Genomic DNA, 14,208 nt, shown 5'->3' on the forward strand with positions numbered 1-14,208 from the left:
GGTAAACTAGTGTGAGGTTAGGAAGATTTATGATACGCATATTTACCTTTATGATTGAGCGTGTTATGTTCTCATATGTGAAAAGGTATATACGCGGGAATATAGCCGTGCTTTGTGACGGCTGATGTCTCCAGAATATTGTTGAGGTTTTGGTCATTGAAAATAATCGTCAGTCTCTGTGTATAGCTAAATGTCCTGTCTAGATCGTGTACAAGGAGTGCTCTTGGGGATTACTAGTAGACGGTGGGTTGATATAAAGGTAGATGAGATATATACCTTGAGCCATTGTGGGTATTCTCCAGTAATCCCGTCTGTTTGGTATTATAGAAAGAATGTGCAGTGTTTATTATTGGGGGAGGGTTGCTGATAAGAGAGTGGACTGAAAGCTTTTCTCAATTAACCCTTCCGTTCCCTTTGTCTTGTATTTTGTAGAATTAATGTGCATTGTAATCTGAGTGGGAAAGAGAGGTTATATTGGAAGGATTTGAAGAAAGCAGATTTTACAAGAGGAACACTATTGTGTCCAGAAACTTCGAATAGGATAGAATAAGCAGGTAGAATAGAATGAGGGATCAGTACAGGATGTTTTTGAATATGCAAAACATGTAGAAACGTTTTACAAAGAAAAGAACCAGGAAAAGTTGCAGAAAGAAATGTCAGGTTATGGACAGATAAGCAGAAATGAGTATGGTAAGATAGATTGTAGAAAGTTTTCAGAAGATGAGCAGGAAGCCCAGCAGAAAGAAAGGCGTTTTTAGCTAGTTTTTTGGTATAACGTAGTTAAGAGATTCAAGAGGAGAAAACATGTAGTGGGGTATGTGTATTGCTTATGAACAATGTAATGCCTTTGTGTTGACTACAGCCTCTCCCTGTAATGGCGGCCGCGCTTGCAATGTTTACAACCCCACATAGTCTGACTCTGCAGTAAATGTGGTGAGCCCTGCCCCCACCCTGAAGTTACTTCCCCCCATGTGCTCACTTTCAGGGTGTGTGATGTTACTTCCGGTCCCTCCCCATCCGGGACAGGACCTGGCCCCGCCCCTTCCTCCTCCAGCGGCCATTTTGCCTCACCTGGAAGTGCTGCTGCCCCTGGCCCCGCCCCTTCCTCCGGCAGCCATTTTGCCTCACCTGGGAGATTTGTAGCCCCGCCCCTTTCTGCCTCTGGTGGCCATTTTGCTGCACTTGGGAGGCCTATATTCCCCAATGCCACTGTATCCAGTGCTAACATCATGATTGTCTGAAGTAAGGTTTTGTTTGACCGGACTTTGTTACACTCCAAGATGTGGCCACTTTGGATGTGTGATAGGTTTAGGGAAACAAACCTTTGTGGAGATGCAGCTTGGGACATAGTAGATGACTAAGCTGGTTTATAGTGTATGGAAGATTGGAGTTGATGCATGGGGGACAGAGGCCGGGAATACATGACAGGGGACGCTCTCTCATGTTCCCAGGGGCTCTGTTTTCCACTGCCCGCTTCTCCAATGGATGCTCAGACAGATGATGTTATGGAAGGCTCCTACAGATGGAATAATTTCCCTATAGTCACCCAGCAAACTTTTTCACGCAATTTGATGAAGTAATTTTACTTTTTATGTGAAGAAAGAGGGACTGAATTGCCCAGAGTAGGATGTTAATTCATCCGTATTCTTTAGTTTTTCCTTAAGTCTTTTGTATATTCTAGTGTCAGTCTACACTGAAGCTATAATTATATTCCGACAGGAGAGTAAAAGTTAAACGCTGGACTTTCCCTGAGATACTATTACACTGGGTGACGTAAAATTTTACTTGTGTTGCACCCCCTTGTGTTAAAAAATGCTAACTGCGACCTGAAAGAAAAAAAAAATTTTTTAAGGAGATTTTCGCTCAGACTTCGCTGCATACAATGTCACCTTGACCTACAAAGTGCTTGTTTTTGTGTCTCTTGGTTTACTAGTTTGAACGCAATTACTCTTTTTTCCATTGAGTATTCCGGTTCAAAAGGGGGGCATAGATGATCTAGGTGTTGTAGATCAGCTATTGGGTTTAAAAAAAATAAATAAATGAAATAAGATAAAAAGGAAGTATATGATTTTGTGCTACAAGGTTCCGAGCCATGTGAAATAGAACATCAGCACGATTATTTAGTACTAATTCAGTAAGAAACTGCAGGTATGCAAACAGTTACCAGAACCCCTGTTGATAATGCATATGTTGAGCTTTTTGCAGATGGTACCAGGGTGAGGATTGACGACTCCACATCGGATATGCAGTGGTCACACAACAAGATGTCCTAGAAGCAGAAGCTCTGCCTCCGCATGTCACAGTACAAGAAGCGGAATGGAAGGCCATCACTGAGGCGTGTAGAGTGGCGAGAGGTAAGACGGCAACCCTTTACACTGACTCCTGGTATGCATTTGGCATAGCTCATGATTACGGCCCAATATGGAAGGCCAGACAGTTTTTACCTTAGCAGGACAACCAATTGAGAATGGTGCAGCGGTGCAGAGTCTCATGGAGGGCCCTACTTCTACCTGACAAAGTTGAGAGTTCGCACCGATTCCTACACTGGAGAGGCGAGAGACGACACCCTCGCTGACAGCATAGCAAAGGCAGCGGCCCTCAAGCTGTGGAGGAAAGAAGAAAAGATACTGACGGCATGAGTCAGTTGTAAAAACCTTGGACATTGACAAAAATTTGGACTTTGATATGCTAAAGACTTTTACAGTTACAAGCCAGCAAGGAAGAAAAGAATAAATGGACTAATATGGGAGCAGCAGAAACAGGACAGCGTGTGGTGAACAGTCAACAGCACTTGCCCACCACAGTTCCTGTATCCCATGGTGGCCCAGCTGATGGACGGAAAGACCCACCTAGTAAAGCAGCAATGATGTCGACGCTTGAAAGAGGACGGGCGACTTCTAGGTTCTCTGTAGCTGCTGCATCATTTGTCCGGTTTAGCATGATCTATACCATGGGTAAGTCAGGGCAGAAGTAAATTTGCCACATCACACTTGCCGGGACCACTCTACCCATTTCAGGGATTGCAAATTGACTACGTTAAGCTCCCACTTGTTGGGAAGTATGAATACGTGCTTGTTGTTGTTGATGTCTTTGCAGGTTGGAGGCCGACCCTGTTACCAAGGCAAACAAGTAGGTAACCGCAAAGAAGCTCATGAACGAGGTAAACTGTGAATATGGGGTACCAGAAGTGATTCAGAGTCAGACAGAGGTATAAACTTCGCAGGTGAATGTAACATATCATGTCTGCTCTGGGTGTATCCCAGGCCTTTTACATACTGTACCATCTTTAGAGTAGTGGAAAGGTGGAGAGACGTAGTGGCACGCTAAAAGTAAGATACTTAAAAATGACGCCACTTTGGAAAGACTGTCATCCAATAGCCTTATACAGTGTTAGATATGAACCCAGGGGGGATCATACGTTATCTCCCTACGAGATTGTTTGGGCTAGCCCCAAGGCTAGGTCGTTACCATCCTCAGTAGTTACAATTACAATCTGATGTGTTGACTAATTATGTGATTTCCGTTGTTAAAGAACTAACCAAAGCCTATGCACAGGTGTTCTCTTCCAGACTCAGAGGCAGACACTGGGACATATCTTGCAGCCTGGGGATTGGGTGTGCGTCAAGAAGTTCCTCAGGAAGCACCCTCTTGAGCCCCGATTTGATGGCCCCTACCAGGTGCTTCTGACTACTGCCACAGCTGTGAAACTAGCCGAAAGACTTACATGGATCCATGCTTCATACTGTAAGAAAGCTTCAGATCTGGGAGACCAGTCTTAGTTGTGCCAAAGACATTACTCTGGTTAGGGCTAGTGAGAGAGGAGGGTGGCAACTGGAATCCTTAGTCGGAAGAATATGGGGGTATGGTTACCTTCTAGTATAACTCGTTCAATGCTCAAGTAGCCGCATATTCCTTCGACTATTGTACTGTGGTCCTGTGTCTAGGCGCAAGATCCCACCGCAGGCCAGATTTAGATCAGTCCAGCTGGTTATATGACTTATATACCCGGGGAATACAATATGTTCGCGCCACTGATAACGTCTGGGGAGAAGACTGCCGTTATTGGGGATTAGTGGGATGTACCACAGGAATAGACTGGTCCTATAAACCGTGAAGTGCCTTAAATAAGAAAGATAAGAGCGGGAAATCCCTAATTAGTCGTATAACCCTCCTTGAAAATAATAAGGACAGCAGGTATTGGAAGGCTGAACTTAGTATGTTGCTTGGTTTTAATGCGTTTTTTTCATTAACCATGGGAGATCCAAGCCCGGGGGACGGAGGGACTTACAGTCTGGGGACATACCGGTACGGGAGGACAGATCCCTTAGGGAAGTTTAAAATAAGGGATATGGTAGATGCATCCGAATAGAAGCCTTCACTTAGTCCCGTGCCCATAATTAACCCCCTCCGCCGTAAGATAAAGACCTTGACGAACATGATGATCATAGCCGACCCTACCTTTTGAGGACACCTTGACAGTAGCGACTGGCTACTCTGACCAGAATCTCTGGTTGGAGTTGATGAGGTACAATGCTAACAGGAGCAACAAGTCTAACTGTTGCGTGTGCGGTAGTGCCCGACTACACTCGGGGATGGTCTCCCTAAATCTCCCTGTAGATGCTGAAGAGTGGTTTATTAGTCTCTTCACGAACATTTCCGCTAATTACACTGTCCGTGAGAAATGGAAGAAAGAATACTCTATAACTACTTAAGTGTTTGCACCGGAGAGAGTATTACTGACTACCCTGGAAACTACACCTGCCAGGCAAATAGGCAGGGTGGAGGGAGATTTTTGGGGAACTCACTAACGGGTATTGCTCCTCCTACGGTACAATAGGAGGGGAATGGACACAGAATCAGGTCCAGTCCTTAGGAGACGTTTACTGGCTTTGTGGAGACATGAGGTAGAGGACCCGCCTGGAGGGTAATTGGACAGGGGAGTGTGCCTTAGTAAAGCCTTTATGCTCCTCCACATCCTGTCAGACAGCATTGAGGATAATGAGGTTACCCCCAATAGTTAATTTATCTCGATTCAACTCAGTCTGTGTTTTGTGGTTATCCTGTCATGTTGGTCTATCCTTGTTTTCCGCATAGGTACGGCAGTTCCTTCCAGTCTTGTCACTAGGTAGTGTAGGGTCAGGGTGAGGCGACCTGGACGTCTTCACCATTAGGACTATCTCCAGGAGGGACATTGGTGTGGGTGAAGATTAGGGAGTCCCAGGCTGTGCGTACCTGTGCACGCTACTAGTATTGTAACATTATACTAGAGCGAGAAGAGAGACCCCTGGTGGTAGTTTTGATCTACACGTATACATTGACGTCATAGGATAGCCAAGGGGGGTACCTGACGAGTTTTAAAAAAAATAGAGACCAAGTTAAAACTAGATTCGAGTCCATTTTCCTGATCATTATGGTAAATAAACGTTGATTGGATTAATTATGTTTATTATAGTTAGCAGTGGTTTATAAATTATACTAGAGATGCCTTATAGGAACTAGTCGACCAATAGGACCTACCTCGACTATGACTTTTTAAAATAGAATGGCCTTAGATATGACTTTAGCTAAAAAGGGGAGTGTCTGTAAGATGATAGGGGAGACTTGTTGTACCTACATCCTAGATGACACGTGACCCGCGGGTAAAGACGCAGTTGCCATTAAGAAGCTGACCGCACTAACTAAAAAGAGCTAACTTTTGGGACCAGCACTCGCCATGGATGAGCGGGTGGTAAAGGATCCTGGCACAGACGGTCGTCGCTGTTGTATGTGAACTGATGGTTATCTTTTCTGTTCTAGTCTGCTGTGTTATCCCCTGTGTCAGAGAGACCTGTGAAACTGATGCTGGAAAAGCCGCTCCCACCATGAGTTTGCTGGATGCATCCCCAGAAGGAGTGGACAAGTCCTACACCCCCTTGAAGACTCTAAAATGAACCTTCAACGCGCTCCAGTTATAGGCTCACGCGCAGAGAACTGTGAAAATTAGATAGAGAGTTAGGGGATAGACATTTTAAGGGGGGATTGTGATAGACATGATGATTAGTTAGTATAAAATGTCTATCGATTTTTATAAACCAAATGTATTATGCTGTTGTAATGACTTTTAGCCCCGTGGAGGTTAATGGCCACACAATCTAATCATGGTATTTGCTAGACAATGGGATGGTGAAGGATGTATGATGTAATGTTAGCTAAGTACATAGGAATTGCACAAGAAGCCTCTAAGAGTTAAGGGCCATAGTGTTATGTGTATATCTGTGTTCAACACTGAGTGTTTACCTAGCCCCCTTCCACTCCCCACACAATCTATTTAAACAATGATTTGTCAACTACACAGAATTCCTTAAGGTTGTCTGCATGCTAAAGAAGACAAAGTCCACACTATGACGGACGTGAGGAAGGGTGGGTAGGGAGGCGGGAGATTCTATATAACCCAGCGAATAAGAATATATATATGTCACTGATGTAATCTGTTAAATGCTCATAAAGGGCAGGTGTTATTCTTTTCAATAAAAGGGCCTGTCTGGATGTTTCTACCAGAGAGCCATTTTGGATATGAGACTGATCGCTTGTGTCTAATCTGCTCGATGATGTGTGCACACTATACAATTCGGAAGCTACAAAATACCCCAAAACCTGCTGGAGAAAACCATAATCCAGCACACTACTACTGAAATGTAACTAATACTGGGCTCTGCCCATACTGCTTCTACGAAAATGTTACTAGGGCCTGTCTATACTGCTACTACTGAAATGTTACTAATACTGGGCTCTGCCTATACTGCTTCTATGTAAATGTTACTGGGGTCTGTCTATACTGCTACTACTGAAATGTTACAAATAGTGGGCTCTCCCTATACTGCTGCTACGGAAATGTTACTGGGGCCTGTCTATACTGCTACTACTGAAATGTAACAAATACTGGGCTCTGCCCATACTGCTTCTAAAGAAATGTTACTGGGGTCTGTCTATACTGCTACTACTGAAATGTTACAAATACTGGCCTCTGCCTATACTGCTGCAACAGAAATGTTAATCTGCTGCTCTGCCTATACTGCTTCTACGGAAATGTTACTGGGGTCTGTCTGTACTGCTACTACAGAAATGTTACAAATACTGTGCTCTCCTTACACTACTGCTACGGAAATGTTAATGTGCTGCTCTGCCTATACTGCTGCTACGGAAATGTTACTGGGGTCTGTCTATACTGTTACTACAACTGAAAAGTTACTGGGGTCTGTCAATACTGCTGCAAATGAAATGCTACTGGGGTCTGTCTATACTGCTGAAATGAAATATTACTGGGGTCAGCCTACACTGCTGCTACGGAAATGTTAAAGGGGTCTGTCTATACTGTTACTACTACTGAAATGTTACTGTGGTCTGTCAATACTGCTGTAAATGAAATGTTACTGGGGTCTGTCTATACTGCTGCAAATGAAATGTTACTGGGGTCTGTCAATACTGCTGTAAATGAAATGTTACTGGGGTCTGTCTATACTGCTGCAAATGAAATGTTACTGGGGTCTGTCTATACTGTTACTACTGAAATGTTTCTGGGCTCTGCCTAGACTGCAGCTACTGAAATGCTACTGGAGTCTGTCTATACTGCTGCAAATGAAATGTTACTGGGGTCTGTCTATACTGTTACTACTGAAATGTTACTGGGCTCTGCCTAGACTGCTGCTGCTGCTGCTGAAATGTTACTGGAGTCTGTCTATACTGCTGCAAATGAAATGTTACTGGGGTCAGACTACACTGCTGCTACGGAAATGTTAAAGGGGTCTGTCTATACTGTTACTACTACTGAAATGTTACTGGGATCTGTCTGCACTGCTGGAACTGAAATGTTACTGGGATCTCTCCCTACTGTTAGTACTGCAATGTTACTGGGGTCTGTCCCTACTAATACTACTGAAATATTTCTGGGGTCTGTCTGCACTGCTGGAACTAAAATGTTACTGGGGCCTGTCCCTACTGATACTACTGAAATGTTACTGGGGTCTGTCTATAATGCTGCAAATAAAATGTTACTAGGGTCAGCCTACACTGCTGTTATGGAAATGTTAAAGGGGTCTGTCTATACTGTTACTACTACTGAAATGTTACTGGGGTCTGTCTGCACTGCTGGAACTGAAATGTTACTGGGGTCTCTCCCTACTGTTAGTACTGAATTGTTCCTGGGGTCTGTCTATACTGCACAATTTCACTGTTAATTTTTCTTGTAGAAAATGTCTGTAAAGCCTCTAAAGACAAACTCCAGTTCTGCAAAACAAAGGTTGTTTCCCTGGGTCATTGCTTAGCCCAAGGAACTGGACATCTGACAGAGGAAGAAAAGGCTGCTGCCCAGGCCATACCCGTACCTACATCCGTTGCCAAACTCCGCACCTTTCTGGGCCTTGCTTCATACTGCTGCCCATGAATCCCCTCGGTTTCCTCTCTCATGCAACCACTCTATGACTGTCTTTCAAGCATTCTTTTCTCTCTCACCCCGGAAGCAGCTCTCTACCCTTGGGTATTCCCAACTACTCTTTACCTTTTACTCTTTTCTGTACTGAACTTTCTGACCATGTGGCGACAGTGATGACACAAAAGCACGGAGGACAACCACGGCCACTTGGATACCACTCCTTGAGGCTGGATCCAGTGGCTCGAGGAGCTCCCTCATGTGTTTGTACGGTGGCAACAGTACAGGCAATGGTTGACAAATCTTCTGAGTTGGTATTGGACTACACCCCCCCTAGTGGTCCTCACCCCTCATGTCATCTGGAGCATACTCACGGAAGTGCAACACAACCACTTATTTCTGGCCTGTCAGATCCGGCTACAATGTGCTCTTTTCATTCTTTTCAATGTTGCTACTACTTTGAACCCGGCTACTCTTCTTCCAATTAAGTATCCTGGTTCAAAGGGGGGAGGAGAAGGCATAGGTGATCTAGGTATTGCAGATCAGCTATTTTTAAGTTTTTTTCCCAACAAGGTTCTGATCTATTTGAAATAGAATACCAGCCTGATTGTCTAGCAGTGATGCAAGAAGAAAATGTAAGTTTTAAGAGGTTACTGAAGCCCCTGTTAACAATGCATGTTTTGAGTTGTTTTTTATAGATGGTCCCAGGGTGAGGATGGACGACTCCACACCGAATATGCAGTGGTCACACAAGAAGATGTCCTAAAAGCAGAATGCCTCCGCATGTCTCAGCACAAGAAGCGGAATGGAAGGCCCTCACTGAGGCGAGTAGAGTGGCAGAAGGTAAGACGGCAAACATTTACACTGATTCCCGGTATGCATTTGGCATAGCTCATGATTACGGCCCAACATGGAAGGCCAGACAGTTTTTTTACCTCAGCAGGACAGCCAATTAAGAATGGTGCAGTGGTGCAGAGTCTCTAGGAAGCGCTACTTCTACCTGATAAAGTGGGGAGCTCACACCAATTCCTACACCGGAGAAGCAAGAGGCAACGCCATCGCAGACCACACAGCAAAGGCAGCGGCCCTCAAGCCGTGGAAGGAAAGAAGAAAAGAAGAATTTGACAATAATCTTGGAGATTGACTAAACTTTGGACTTTGATAAAAACTTTGGACTTTGATATGCTAAAGACTTTACAGTTACAAGCCAGCAAGGAAGAAAAAAGACAAATTGACTAAATATGGGAGCAACAGAACAGGGTGGCATATGGTGGACAGTCAACAGAACTTGCCTACCACGGTCCCTGTGCCCCATGATGGCCCAGCTGACACACAGAAAGACGCACCTCTCAAAGCAGCAATGATGTCGACGCTTGAACGAGGATGGGTGGCTCCTGGGTTTTCTGTAGCTGCTGCATCATTTGTCGAATTTTGCATGGTCTTTGCCGTAAGCAACAGGGCAGAAGTAAATTTGCCACATCACACTTGCCGGGGCCACTCTACCCATTTCAGGGATTGCAAATTGGCTACACTCAGCTACCACTTGTTGGGAAGCATGAATATGTGCTTGTTGTTGATTTCTTTTCAGGTTGGAGAGACCTACCCTGTTACCAAAGTAAATAAGCAGGTAACCGCAGAGAAGCTCATGAATGAGGTAATCCGCAGATATGGGGCATCGGAAGTGATTGAGTCAAACAAAGGTACACACTTCACAGGTGAAATAATACAACACATCATGTCCGCTTTGGGTATATTCCAGGCTTTTCACACACTAGCATCCACAGAGTAGTGGGAAAGTAGATCCATGGGCAATGAAGGAAACTGGCAAATTTTGAATTGAGTGTCTTCCATTAGTTTTTCTTTTCTCCGGAGGGTACATGCCACAGTGGCCGAGTTTGGGAAATGATTCTCTTGTTAATTTTGTCATAGGTCTCTCCAAGGAATTGTCAATAACGCATTCTGTAGTCTCTGCTTCTCTCTCAGGTCCTACAGACGAGCGTCACAATCTGAAACCAGGTGACAGGGTCTATGTGAAAAAGTTTGAGAGAAAAGCCTGGTTTGAAGGTCCCTACCAGATGTTATTCACCACCCTAACTGCAGTCAAGCTTGAAAGAAAGTCCACTTGGATCCACACCTCGCACTGCAAAAAGGCCCTGGGTCCCGAAGCACAGAACTCATGATCCTGCATATCCTTTACAGGCTATGGGCAGGGTTGGGGACCTGGGCGGAAGTGGATGTCACAGTGACATTGTGGTACAATTCCTCTAACACGCACAAGTAGCCACATACACCTTTGACTACTGTACACTAGCCCCCTGTTTCAGAGACCAGAACAAATTAATGCAATCAATAAGACTACACTGAGGGTGAGAATCCAACACCGCATTGTGCTAAGAGAGAAATTGACGATCCAGGTGGCAGGTTTGATCCACATGTATATATATAGATGCAATAGGAGTGCCAAGGGGGGTGCCAGATGAGTTTAAAGCCAGGGATCAAGTTAAGGCCGGATTTGAGTCCCTGTTTGGAATAGTAACCATCAATAAGAATGTTGATATATATTACAACCAACAAAGGTTCGTGAGCTATACAAGAGATGCACTTCAAGGGCTTGCTGATCAATTAGGCCCCACAGCCACCATGACTTCCCAGAACCGAATGGCTCTGGATATGATACTAGCCGAGAAAGGTGGTGTTTGTAAAATGATTGGTGAAACTTGCTGTACATATATTCCAGATAACACAGGGCCCACAGGTAAAGTGACTATCGCTATAAAGAAATTGGCCACATTGTCAGAAGAGCTGAAGCGTAATTCTGGGATAACTAACCCCTGGGATGAGTGGTTTGCATGGACCGGATAATGGAAACAATTCTTGATGCAGATAGGAATAGGGATTCTGGTTACTCTTATCATACTCCTGCTACTTTCTGTCTGTATTGTGCCCTGCATAAAGCGCTCCTGTGCTAAGCTTACAGACCAGATGGTAGCTGTTGCCCCCGTATACGTAGATGTAGAGACCCCAGGCAATGGCTATATGCCTATAATACAACAGAACGATTTGTCCCCTTATGGATCTGTCTCAACAGAAGCAGGGGTGACCACTCTAGTTTCCCAGCCATTAGAATAGAATAGCATGTGTGTTGTAGATTCCTCCTGTGTCTATTAAGTCTTCACGTTTAGTTAGTTAAGATTAGTTGTCGGGCAAGGGATTAGCCCTTGGATAGCTGACCAGCAATGATAGGTAGGGCATAGACCATAAACTAGAGATAGGGAAAGCAAACCTTACCCCGTCCTGTAGAAGTTATAAAGTAGCGTTTATTTTTAGACAATTTCTAGGGGGGATTGAGAAAGTACAGGCTCATAAAATGGAAGAATCTGTCTCAAAATGGCCGCTAGATACAAAATGGAGCATTGTAAGATGTAAATAAGCTTGTGCGTAGTGAAACAATAATTCAAGCAGAAATAGCTTTCGAGCATGAGATACGGTACAATGTCTAATGATGAGTCTCTGTTCTTTTTCATGAGAACCAAGTCTGGATTCAGTTGTTATCAGAAGAAGCCCTCCCACACCTCCATTCGGAGACTTGGACAAAGGAACTGACTGTACTACAGCCACCTGAATCACAAAGTGGATACAAGGGAGGACCAGGGAGGACGAGATAACGCTGGGAGAAACAGACACTTGAAGAACATTACAGATATATTCTCACACTACGCTGATTGTTGAGCAATGCATGATTCTTAATGTTTTTCTAACCCCATGAGATTAACCCCCGTGACTAATGACGTATTCCTTTCCTGTATTAGAACTATACCAAGTCAATAAACGCTCAGTGTACGCGCCTTAAGCAGAGTGAGCTGTATATCTGCCGCGGCTCAACTCTACGTATCTGTGGGAACTGATAACTGTCTTTGTATAGTTTTTGGCCTCCTTGATGCATCCAGGTACGAACTAATTTGGACCTCAAGGCTTGAGAGGTTAATGTGACTGTGCAGCGGTCCTTAACAACTGGGGTCTGTCTATACTGTTACTACTGAAATGTTACTGGGCTCTGCCTAGACTGCTGCAAATAAAATGTTACTGGGGTCAGACTACACTGCTGCTACAGAAATGTTAAAGGGGTCTGTCTATACTGTTTCTACTACTGAAATGTTACTGGGATCTGTCTGCACTGCTGGAACTGAAATATTACTGGGGTCTCTCCCTACTGTTAGTACTGCAATGTTACTGGGGTCTGTCCCTACTAATACTACTGAAATATTTCTGGGGTCTGTCTGCACTGCTGGAACTGAAATGTTACTGGGGCCTGTCCCTACTGATACTACTGAAATGTTACTTGGGTCTGTCTATAATGCTGCAAATAAAATGTTACTAGGGTCAGCCTACACTGCTGTTATGGAAATGTTAAAGGGGTCTGTCTATACTGTTACTACTACTGAAATGTTACTGGGGTCTGTCTGCACTGCTGGAACTGAAATGTTACTGGGGTCTCTCCCTACTGTTACTACTGAACTGTTACTGGTTTCTGTCTATACTGTTGCTACTAAAATGTTACTGTGGTCTGTCTATACTGCTGCAAATAAAATGTTACTGGGGTCAGCCTACACTGCTGCTACGGAAATGTTAAAGGGGTTTGTCTATACTGTTACTACTACTGAAATGTTACTGGGGTCTGTCTGCACTGCTGGAACTGAAATGTTACTGGGGTCTCTCCCTACTGTTAGTACTGAAATGTTACTGGGGTCTGTCCCTACTGCTGCCAATGAAATGTTACTGGGGTCTCTCCCTACTGTTACTACTGAACTGTTACTGGGGTCTGTCTATACTGTTGCTACTGAAATGTTACTGGGGTCTGTTTATACTGCTGCAAATGAAATGTTACTGGGGTCAGCCTACACTGCTGCTACGGAAATGTTAAAGGGGTCTGTCTATACTGTTACTACTACTGAAATGTTACTGGGGTCTGTCTGCACTGCTGGAACTGAAATGTTACTGGGGCCTGTCCCTACTGACACTACTGAAATGTTAATGGGGTCCGTCCCTACTGCTGCCAATGAAATGTTACTGGGGTCTGTCTGCACTTCTGGAACTGAAATGTTACTGGGGCCTGTCCCTACTGATACTACTGAAATGTTACTGGAGTCTCTCCCTACTGCTGCCAATGAAATGTTACTGGGGTCTCTCCCTACTGTTACTACTGAACTGTTACTGGGGTCTGTCTATACTGTTGCTACTGAAATGTTACTGGGGTCTGTTCCTACTGATACATCTGAAATGTTACAGGGGTCTGTCTATACTGTTGCTACTGAAATGTTAATGGGGCCTGTCTATACTGCTGCCAATGAAATGTTACTTGGGTCTCTCCCTACTGTTAGTACTGAACTGTTACTGGGGTCTGTCTATACTTATACTACTGAAATGTTACAGGGGTCTGTCTATACTGCTGTAAATAAAATGTTACTGGGGTCTGTCTGCACTGCTGGAACTGAAATGTTACTGGGGCCTGTCCCTACTGATGCCAATGAAATGTTACTGGGGTCTCTCCCTACTGTTACTACTGAACTGTTACTGGGGTCTGTCTATACTGATACTACTGAACTGTTACTGGGGTCTGTACCTACTGCTGCAACTGAAATGTTACTGGGGTCTTTCCCGACTGATACTACTGGAAAGTTACTGGGGTCTGTCCCTACTGCTGCAACTGAAATGTTACTGGTGTCTGTCCCTACTGATACTACTGAAATGTTACTGGGGCCTGTCTTTACTGCTACTACTGAAATGTTACTAATACTGGGCTCTCC

The sequence above is a fragment of the Eleutherodactylus coqui genome, chromosome 6 (assembly GCF_035609145.1).
Source record: "Eleutherodactylus coqui strain aEleCoq1 chromosome 6, aEleCoq1.hap1, whole genome shotgun sequence".
Lineage (NCBI taxonomy): Eukaryota > Metazoa > Chordata > Amphibia > Anura > Eleutherodactylidae > Eleutherodactylus > Eleutherodactylus coqui.